General features: G+C 37.2%; 1 pseudogene; it reads left to right on the top strand.

Moving 5' to 3' along the window:
- Positions 1 to 1,058: 1,058 nt before the first annotated feature.
- On the top strand, positions 1,059 to 6,597 carry LOC101982670 (annotated as a pseudogene).
- The last annotated feature ends 5,366 nt before the right edge of the window (positions 6,598 to 11,963 follow it).

The following is an 11,963-nucleotide window of genomic DNA, read 5'->3' as shown; positions in this document are numbered from 1 at the left end:
AGTCAAAACTGGCCTCTTGGTAGACACATTTTTTTCAGATAAGCTTTGTTGGATGGCAGTGAACGGATGCATGACTCCGTTAAGAAACAGCTTTCTGTTTCATGCTGGTGCCATTCACAGCTCTTTTGGAAGGCTCTTTTATGGAACACTTAAAGGGGGTTTGTGGGTAGCATGTTTCAAGTTACTTAGCAGATTTATGTTTTACTCACACAGACAAAAAAGTTTTCTGGGTAGCATGCTACAAGTTGTTTGCTGGTGGCATGGACCTGTTACTTCCCAGAGAGGGTAAGCATGATTCTACCATGTTCGGAAGCCAATCAGGGCAGAGCGAGCAACCAAAACCACGATGCTGGTCCAAGCCATGCCTGCTTAATATTTTAAAAACTCTCCTGGTCAGAAAATAATTACAGATACGCAATAAAGACAAATTCCAACAAAAACAAACCATTAAAGGGGTCACATGTCTTTCAAAAATGTACTTAGACCTAAGAAATAAGGAAAATAGGTATAGGCAGTTACAGAAAGAAATAATTTAAAAAATTTAAAGTCTTTAAAGAGACAGTAAAAGTAATATTTTTAAAAGCCACATACGTATACATGATTATGTATACCATTGTGGTTTTTTAAATTTTTTGATTGTTAATTAATTAACAACAGAGAGACATTTATTTGTGAGGACTGCTGAGCTAAGCCAATATAAAAGCATGTTGACTTCAAACTTTGGGTCTAAGGATATGTTGCTTTGGGAAAGAGGTTCTGTTTTTGTCTCCATAGAAGATGAGAAGCTGTGGATTCCTTCCCAGTTAATATGGTTTGATTGAACAAGACTCCCTGAAACAGCTTCAAGACAAATGGCTGAGACTACGCAAAATGCAGGTCAAAGATGACTATAGCCAAGATAGACCTACAGAATTTCATATTTATATGTTTTAAGAACTTAAACTTTTCTTGACAATGAGACATGTCTGCTCCTGGCAGCATCAATTTACTTCAGAGAAGATGATGGACATTGAAGAAAGTCCACATGGAGCTTACTTTCTTTGTGGCAACAGTTAGCAATGGCTAAGAAAGTGCTGTTGTCTCAACTGCTTAATAGTATGCTTTATAAATTAGTCTTGTCTGGCCTTATCAATGAAAACATTCTGAGGGCTAAAGAAGAAATGGACCTCAAGTGCATGACTGATACAACATAAAACTCTTAGACCATTTCTGGAAGGCAGGAATCTTCTGGCAGCCACGAAAACAGGCAGTGGCAAAACCCTTGTTTTCCTCATCTCTGTAATTGAGTTTATTGTGAAGTTGAAGTTCAAGACCTGGAGTGGAACAGGAGTCCTGATTCTCTCTTTTACCAGAGAACTGTCCATACAGTTCTAAGGAACTGATGACACACCATGTTCACATATATGGAAAGATCATGGGTGGTAGTAACAGGTCTGTTGAAGGGCAGAAGCTCATCAATGGCATCAACATCATCATGGCCACCCAACAGTTCCTAGACCATATGCAGAATACTCCAGGGTTTATGTATAAAAGCTGCCAGTGTCTGGTTATTGATGAGGCCTATCGTATCTTAGATGTTGGGTTTGAAGAGTAATTAGGTAAATTATTAAAGTTTTGCCATCATGCAGGCAAATTATGTTCTCTTCTGGCACACAAACCCAAAAAGTTGAAGGCTTGGCAATAATTTTTCTGAAAAAATTACCATTATATATGTTGGTATTGATCACAATAAATAGGTTGCCACTGAGAATGGGCTTTAGCCCATTGTGCGTCCCTCTGAGAAGAGGTTTCTTCTGCTCTTCACATTCCTTAAGAAGAACCGGAAGAAGGAAGTTTTCTTTTCCTCGTGTACATCTGTGAAGTACCACTATGAGCTATGAAACTACACTGACCTGACTGTCTTAGCCATCCTTGGAAGGCAACAGTAAAATAAGTGAACAACCATATTCTTCCACATCTACAACTTAGATTCAGGGATATTTCTGTGCACAAATCTGGCAGCCAAAGAGCTGGTATCCCCGAGGAAGACTGGATTGTTCAGCATGATCCTCCCAATGACCACAGGAACACTTTCATCATGTGGGTAGAACTGCTAGGGGCCTGAAGTTGGAAGAAGGATGGCCCAGCTCATCCTGCGCCATGAAGAGTCAAGTTTTCTTCATTAATTGAAGCAATCCAAGGTCCCAATGAATCAGTTTGACTTTTCCTGGTCAGGAGTTTCTGATATTCAGTCTCAACTGGAAAAGATATCGAAAAGAACTACTTTCTCTTTAAGTCTGCACAGGAAGCATATAAGTCTTATGTACAAGTATATGACTCCCACTCTTTCAAGCACATCTTTAATGTGAACAACTTAAATTTGCCTCAGGTGACTCTGTCCTTTTGTTTTAAGGTTCTTCTTTTCATTGATCTGAATGTAAGCAGCCAAAGACAAACTTTGAAAGGGAGGAGGTGGTGGTGAATTTGGCTACCACAAAACAAAGAAAGTGGAGAAATCCAAGATCTTCAAATGCAACAGGAAGAAGACAGCAGTGCTGTATGAAGATCTACTTGTTTGTTCCCTGCTGCTCAGCCCCAAAATAATCACATGGAAACTGTATAATTTCAATACTCTTTGGCCAATAGCTTAAGTGTATTACAGGCTAATTCATATCTTAAATTAACCCATCTCCATTATTCTGTGTATCACCACATGGTTGTGGCTTACTCGATAAAGTTCCGTCTGACTCCAGTGTTGCTACATTTCTTCTCTCTCACTCTGCTTTCTTTCTCCCAGCATTCAGTTTAGTTTTCCCTGCCTAGTTAAGTTCTGCCTTGCTATAGTTGCAAAACAGTTTCTTTATTCATTAACCAATAAAAGCAGTACATACACAGTAGGACCTTGCACATCATTTCCCCTTTTCTGTTTAAATAAAACAAAAGGTTTTAACTTTAACATTGTAAAATTACATATAAGAAAACAGTTATCAAGCAAGAATGACAGTTACAATATTTATATCTACTTTATCTTTTTTCATAACTAAGGAAAACTATAATGATAACTGTATATTATTCAACTGCATCAAAGACTCCAGAAGAATATATTACCTAAGTAAAGAGGAAGTGCATTGTAAACAACTTCTAACACTCCAGAATTAACAGAGATATCTTGTTGCCTGGACAGTCACCAAAGTTCTTTTGTAATGTTGAGGCATCCAGTCTTCAGCCTACAGGCATAGAGTATTCAGCAGACTTTTCCATGAAGCAGGAAATTTTAGACAGTTCCACCTATATTGGTAGTTTGTCAGTCACTTTCTTCTGTGTCCTTCAGAATGTCACACAAACTAATGTAGAAAGTCTTTAATGACTGATTTTCCAGGTAGTTCTCAATTGCATCAAGTTGACAATTGAAATCAAACATCATTCTGTCACTAGGTAAAGTCTCTCACAGAAATTCTACAAGAAATGGAACTGTCACCAGTACAATGTGTTTCTCATGAGCATTCATGAAGATTTCACATTGAGAGGAATTCTCATTGTCTTGCTGGTCAACTTTTTGTATAATTCAGGTTCTTCTTTCCATATAAATAATGCTTCTTTTCTGTATCTTGGTTCAATATACAACTTTCATAATACCCTGATACTGTATACCTTGTATATTCCATGCACTTTATTATATTGTCCTTGAATAATAATATTATCTCCCAGAGGCTTCAATGGATGAACAAACACACAATACTATTGTGATGGCTAGTTTCAGCTTGATACACATTAGATTCACAAGAAAGGGCAAAACCTCAACTGAGTAAATTTCTCTTCCATATTGGCATATGGAACATTTTCTTGATTGGTGATTGATTGAAAAGGCACAATTCACTTTGTGCAGTGCTACCCTTGGGCCTTTGGTCCTTGGTGCTGTAAGAAAAAAAGATCAAGCAAACAATGAGGACTAAAACAAGAGAAAAGCAACATTCCCTTTTAGTTCTCTCTGCCAGTGTTACAGTCAGTAGAGAAACAATTCCATGTGTGGTAAGACAGAAATCCTGTTCAGAATGACTTAGCCATGTTAGTTCAACCTTCTACAGTATAAATCTGGGCAACTTCTTTTTATACATATTTAAGTGGAGTACAGATTTATAAAGAAGTTTCCTGGTAACAATCATTTCAATTCCATGAGTACAGTAAAGTTTCAGGTATGACTTCATTAAATTAATTTTCAATGTTCATGTGACCTCTATTGTGAAGATGAGTTCTATGGGTTAAGGGCTAAGGAACTGGTGTGGTCTCAGTCATATAGACAGCATAGTGGTCACAAAGCTATAAAATACACGTTCCTAAAGATTGGTTCTATAGACTGAGAAGCAATGTTGAATATAAAAATCTACGGTGCAAAAATTTAAGATAAATGTAATAGTCTGGGGATTCAGGTGTGACCTAACCCTACAGATAATGTTGGGAACAGGCAAAAAAAAATCTATCTAAAGTACTCTCATTTTGACCTTAGGACTCCATATAACCTAAGTTCCGAAGCCTCTTTTAAGCAACAATAATTCCACAAAACGTCATGCTTATTCCGGACAACAAAACCTCCTAACAACAAAAACAACAAATGAATCTATTGATTTCCTGTTTCTAACAACAAAAAGAACAAATGGATCAGATGTGTTGAAAATTCTGTGCTGGCTGACAATGATTGAACATACAAGGAAAGTGTTAGGAAAAAAAATCCTAACACAAGCCGCTCTGCCGGCGCAAAGAAATCAAATTAAGTCAGATTAAACTGAATTAAAACGTCCATGTTTTATTAAGTACAGTGCTCTCGGGTGGCTGGGAGCATGGCAGGGGTGACAGAACAGGGAGCACATGCAAACCCGGGATCATGTGTTCCTCCTCTGGGTGCCCTCTTAAATACCCTGTGGGAGTGGTTCTGACTGGCATGCTGGGATTTTGAGTTCAGACCAATGCAACTCCCAGGCCAAGGGAGTGGGATGGATGCCAGGGGCGAAGATTATGCTCCCGACTTAACAGAAAGCTCCTACTCTTTGACTTATGATTAGTGAAAAATAAAGCTGTGAATTTGTGGTGATATTTTGTCTGTGATCTAACATGTAAAGCTTGCCTGAAAATCAGAGTGCAGAGCTATCCACACTAGTTAGCCATAGAGGTCATGTAGTGTTAGCACACACGTTTAATCCCAGAGGCAGACAGATCTCTGTGAGTTCAAGGCCACCCTGGGTCAGAGGAGATTGAATCAGTCTAAAAAAGAAACAAAGCTCACACCTTTGACCCCTGCACATGGGATCACATGCTTTTAATCCCAGCACTAGGAAGGTGGAAACAGGATTGCTGTGGCTGGGTAGGGAGAGGACTATAAGGTGAGAGGAGACAGCACTTCAGCACATTCACTCAGGATTCATGGAGACAGGATCTTGCCCTTTTGGTCTGAAGAATTGATAGAGGTAAAAGGTCTCTCTAGAGGCTAGCTCCCTTACTTCTCAGATCTTTCAGCATTTACTCTGATATCTGATTCTGGGTTATTATTTAATAAGACCAATTAGGATCTTGTTACATATGGCACTAAAACGTTTGGCAAGAATTTCCACATAAACCCTGAAAAGGCTTTAAGAGGAATTCTAAACACACAAAAACATAGTCAAACTTGGCTGTTGAGGGATAATGCTCTTGTACACAGTAAAGGTTTGTCACTAATATTGGTTTAATAAAACACTGATTGACCAGTAGCCAGGTTAAACGTACAGGTGGGGAAAGTAGACCAGGAGAATTCTGAGGAGAAGAAAGGCAGAGAGTCAGTCCCCATCCAGACACAGAGAAACCAAGACGAGAATGCCTTACTGTGAAAAGGTACCAAGCCACATGACCAAACACGGACTGAAGGAGCAGGACAGACTCCATTTTAAACGGTCTTTTACACAAGATTGACCCTGATTCAGCAAAATGCAAAATAAAATTTCTCAGAAAAGCTACAAGCTGTTGCTGTCCCAGTCAAAAGGACCCCATCTGGGTGGCCAGCCAATGACTAATCTTGGTAAAGATGTCCTTGTGGGTATCTGCTAACTGCTATTTTAGACATGCTTGTAGATTCAGCCAATAAATTCAAAGGTCGTTTACCCTTACCCAATTCATATCCATTCCTGTAACACCAAGGCCTGTACCACCCTGCTTGAAGTTTTGCCTTTAAAAACCCCCAGCCTTAGAGGTTCAGGGCCACTCTCCTCCACCCACTGTATCAAAATGCTAGATGAAGGTCCAAACTCGAGTTTGTATTCAGTGAACCCCCCTGTGTGCTTGCATCAGAAATCAGTTCTGTGGTGGTCTTGTTTTGGAGTCTCATGAGGTGGGCATAAGACCAGAATTATGGGCTAATTTAAGTTATAAAAGTTAGTTAATAATAATCCTGAGCTAATAGGCCAAACAGTTGATAATTAATACAAGCCTCTCTGTGTTTCTTTGAGAATGAACAACTGTGATATCAGGCAAGAGAGAAATGTCTACACTTGGCTTCTTGGTAACTGTTTTTTTTTTTTTTTGAATAGGCTTTGTTTGCTAGCAGCAAACAGATGCACGAATCCTTTAAGAGATGGCTTGATGGCTTTCTGACTCAGTGCTAGCAGCAAAAACCACATGGTTCTTTTAAGAGATTGTGCTACCAAACAACTGAACGGGGTTTATGAGCAACGGCTGGCATGCTGCTTGATGGCAGCATGGACACAGAAACTCCCTAGAGTTGGGGAGGTCAACATGACTCTCATCAATGACTCTGACATGATTCTGGGCTCTTAGAAAATCAGGTAGGGCAGAGCCAGTCATGATGGCAGAGGTGGAGCCATGACTCTTAGCAGTTTAAAGACCCATGTGGTCAGAAAAAGACAGAGATATGCAGTAAAAGCAGATTCAGATATTTTTAAAAAAATTATAAATACTTGACAGTGTTTTTAAAAACATATATAGACTTTGGAGAGATGGTATAGATAGTCATTAAAAAGAAATATAAAGTTTTAAAATAATAAAGTAAGCTTAAAAAAAGAGTAAGGCAATAGAAAAATAACTTACAAATCTCTGAAAGGAGCAGATGGCTCAGATGATCCAACGTTTCAGAGCAACTCTGTTGCAGTTTCCTCTGAGTTCTACATCCAGAACAGCTTCAAGGCTTCTGGCTCAGATGATTCAGGCTCACAGAATTCTCTAGTCAGAACTTGACCATAATCTTGAATTTTGTCAAAGTCCCTCAAAGATTACCAGTATCCCCAGTCAGCAGGAAGCAGTCTAGAGAACCATGCCCACAATCCCTAATGAAGGGTCATGCATATTTATTATCATTTAAAGGAAACTGAGTGCAAGTTATTATTAGTATTGATCAAGAAAAAACTGAACAAAGAAAATTAGACTCAGGGATCTCATTGTAAAAAGAAAAAAGGGAGGACATAGAAATATGGCAATGCAAAATTGATAGAAAAAGATAGAAAATGAGTGAGGTACAGCACTTTGGACTCACCAAGATAGGAAGATAATGGAGTATTTTCTTTGAATTTATCAAACAATAATAGACTACCCATTGTAAATATAATTTTTGCATGTACATATTTGCATATAATTATTATACTTACTGTATATAGTTTTTCTTATATTAGTTATGGCTTTCTTTTTTATTTTAGACAAAAATTGAAAATGTGGCAATATTTTGCTTGTGATCTAAAAAAATAAAGGTTGCTTGAAGATCAGATTTCAGAGTTAGGCACACTAGCTAGTCATAGAGGCCAGGCAGTGGTGGCACACACCTTTAATCCCAGCACTTGGGAGACAGAGACAGACAGGTCTCTGTGACTTGACTTGGCACAGATATTTGTGTTTTTTTATGCTTATAAATCCCACTTCAACCAAGCTCAGGTCTGCAAGGCCCCTGAGTCCTTGTGCCACACCCATGATTGATCAATGACCCTGCTGTGTGTTGATTTATTGAAGACTTTGCAATTTCATGATCCCATAGGTGTTGTCTCTCTCACTCCACATGGTGCATAATGGACATGGTATTACAATAACACAGATTACTAGGCTATTAAGAACATCCGTTCCCAGCCTTCTGGTATACATATTCTTTCTGTTGAAGACACACGCTTAACATTTCTGTTAATTTGCTTAACATTTCTGGTTTCTCTAGTGTTTATCTGTGAACAAGAAGACCTTGTACCCTGAACATTCCTCCATAAACTTTGCATTAGTTCCTGGCTCCAGCTTCCTTCTTTGTGTTCCTTCCCTAATTTTCCTCAATGATAGACTGTGCTGCAGAACTGTAAGGCAAAACTAACTGTTTACAACCTGGAATGCTTTTGATCATTTCATCTTATCCCAACGGTAGAAATCTTAAAAAAGATAGCTGCTATGCTCTTGACTCCAATTAGACATCTTTCTTTGGTTTTTGTGTAATATTTCAAGGAAGAAACTACTTCCTGCTTCAGTGTATGGTGGATTTGCTTTTCTTTCATTTCTGTTTCATTAATTCTGTTAAAACCCAACTCACTATTCCAACTATCATTGCTTGAATAAGAGCAATCGAACTGGATTGCATAAATAAATGAAAGGTGAGGGATTTTTCTTAATTCTTCTTAACAAATGGAAAATGATCTGAAGAAACAAGGCATAGATGAAACTTTTCTGAAACTATACCTTGTTAGTGTTGCTGTTGTGTGGTCCAGATTCTTAACCCCTGCATTCCCTCAGGAAACTAGTCATACCTGTTATTCTACTGCAGCCTACCCACATATTCAGGAAGAGAATAGCAAATGGTATATAAACATGACAACAACATCCAACAATGCTTCATTTTGCTTTCAATATTATTAAAAAATTTAAAATTGCTTTACTCATTTTTTTGCCAGAGTACAATGAGAAATATTCTTACTAATAATTTACAGAGAAATGAAGTACAGCTGAGATATATGATATGTGTTCACTGACAAAACTGTGGAACATATTCATCATCATGGGTAAATGTTCAGGTTATACTGTGAAGTGAAAAATCAGACTTTAAAATGGTGTGTCTAGCATATTGTGAACTTGTATGCATGTGTTGTGGAGCATATATGTGGTATAATGTGTGCACATGTATGTATTTGTGTGTAGCAACCTATGTTTGACATCAAGCATCTATTTCCAATCATTCTCTCCTGTATTTATTTTTTATTTATTATGTTTTAGTTTATTTATTTATAAATTCACATGTTAATATTTCTTTATATTATTTATTACTTGTGTGAAGTCTAATTGTTTATTTTGGACAAATAGAAAGGAAAGTGTATCAGCTAGAGGGTTATATTAAAATATAAAATATATTGCAGAGGATTATATTAAAATCTACATAGCCTCAGGTAGACATGGTACTGAAGAAGTAGCTGAGAGCTCTACATCTTATAAGCTCCTGTGGCACTGAGAGTAGCTTGAGCATAAGAGAACTCAAAGTTCACCATCACAGTGATGCACCTCTTCCAACAAAGTTACAGCAATTCCAATAAGGCCACACCTCCTAATACTGATACTCCTTGGGGGGACATTTTTTTTTCAAACCACTACATCCCATTCTTTGTCCTCCATTATCTTGTAATAATACAATACAAAATGTATTTAGTCCACCTTCACAAGTCCTATAATCTGTAAGTCTCAAAATTGTTTCAAAGTACTAAATTCCTTCTGAGACACATAACAGTCTCTTAACTGTAATCCCCCTGTAAAAGTCAAAATAAAAAAACCATATCACATGCTTCCAACATATAATGACACAGGGTATACATTACTATTCCAAACACAGGGAAAAAATCATAGGAAAGTAATACTGGAGAAAAACAAGATAAAAACTTAACTGACAAAACTCAAAGCTCTGCATCTTCATCTCTGATGTCAAAATGCTCTTCCGATGTCCAACTCCATTCAGCTTTGTTGACTGCAGCACATTTATTTCTTTTTCAGCTGCTTCCATTCCCTGTTAGTGGCTCTCTTAGGCAAGTATCCATGACTCAACATCTTGGGGTCTCCAAGGCAATGCTAGTTTCAACTTCACAGCTTCATACAATAGTCTCCCTAAGCCTCAATTAAGAGACACCAATGATACATATCTGGCCTCAGTCTTAGTCATGAAGGCAGATTCCTTAGGTCCCTTCATTTATCCTAAGCTCCAGGAACATGTGGTTGAAACTGCCAAGTTATACTGTTTACTGTGATTATAACATGGACCCCTTATTCAATTACATCTTTACCTGTTTTCTGTCCTTCACTACCTAATTTTGGTTGTCTTAACTTGCTCTGTAGATGAGGCTGGGCTCAAATTTAGAAATCTACCACCTCTGAGTTCCAAGTGCGGAGATTAAAGGCATCCACCACTACACCCTAATCTAAATTTATCCTTAACTCTTTTTCACAAATTGGAAACTTAGTTGGGTAAGATCTTTCCCTGGGGTCACCACTCCCTTTTTTCAATTTCTTCTCTATTTTACCCGCTGATGCCCCTTTCTCACTCTGTACATTTTTTTATTGCTTAGTTTGCTCCTATTCTTTAAAAGTTTTCATTAGACTTAACATTAATAACGACATGACAGAGTCTATACTAGGCTGTTTTTAAATTTCGTCTGTCAATAAAATTAATCCAAAACTCTTCAAGCTCAGACACACTCTTTGGACGAAAGGTAACCACTTTCTTTATCAAAATATTGCAAGAGTGATCTCTAGGCCACATATTAATAATATTCTTATCCTCTTTCATGAAGCAGGAACCCCGAAGGATCATCTCACCTTTAGGCAAGTTCAACAGTCATTGCTCTGTGGATCCTGCATGTTCAGTTTATGTAACAGTCCAGGCAAGAGCAGTTTCTTGCCCAAATAGCTAACCAATTCCATAAGGAACCTCTTTGATGGACATATTCCCCTTGAAGTAGATTGGTGCTGCCAGGAGCAGATGTGTCTCATTGTTATGAAAAGTCCTAAATTCTTAAACATTTTAAATTCTGAAGGTCTCTGATAGATTTGAAGAATCCCTATTCATCTGAAATACTTCTCTGTATATCTAAAAAAATCTAACTAACTAACATGACTGCAACCTTGATTATTATAAATGATTATCTATTAACCTATATTTCTTAATTATACATTACATTTTTAAATAAACTATACAATCACAATACCTTAATCAAGAGCAGAAATATACTTATAACCTTAAATTAGTATCAATAAACTAAGATCTATACTAATCCAAGTTATTCATATCTATATCATATCTTCCTTTAAATGTAAAAGAACATTTATAAACAATATTTGGTAATATAAGTGTGCTTTTGCCCATTATGCTTCCTTATGTTTGCGGGCACTGTTAATCAGGTCTTTCATGGTATATCCTGTGTGCTAGGTTCATTTCAGTCAGCAGTTGGGCGAAGTAATTTTTTTGAGGGTGTTCATGGTGACCTTTCAGGGGTGTGTGGTCTATCAAACTGTATTTGTCTGGAAGTATTTGACAGGATCTCATCTTCTGTGGAAATAAAAGAAAAACCTTTTTTCCAAAGCAACATGTCCTTAGACTCAAATTTTGGAATCAAGATGCCTTTTTAATATACATGCTGGTTTAGCTTAGCAGCCCATACAATGAAATGTATCTCTGTACTTGGCTCATTCACAGTCAAAAAATTTCAAAGAAAATACAATATACATAATCCAGACTATCTGTGAATTTTTCATCTTTATGTGGCTTGTTTTTACTTTATTACTTTTTAATACTTATTTTCTTATTTTTACTCATTTAATCTATAACTGTCTGTACTCTCTCTTTAAAGACTACCACTTTTTAAAAGGATTACCTTTATTTTATGACTCTCTATACTCTTTTTCTTCTCTCTTCTAAGCCTATGTACATTTATCCAACACTATATGACCCATTTATAGGTCTTTTATGTCTGAATCTGTCCTACTGTGTATTTGTAATTTTTTAT

Source organism: Microtus ochrogaster, chromosome 10 (genome assembly GCF_000317375.1).
Source record: "Microtus ochrogaster isolate Prairie Vole_2 chromosome 10, MicOch1.0, whole genome shotgun sequence".
Lineage (NCBI taxonomy): Eukaryota > Metazoa > Chordata > Mammalia > Rodentia > Cricetidae > Microtus > Microtus ochrogaster.
The sequence above is the reverse complement of the archived record's forward strand: the minus strand, read 5'-3'. Positions and strand labels throughout refer to the sequence as shown.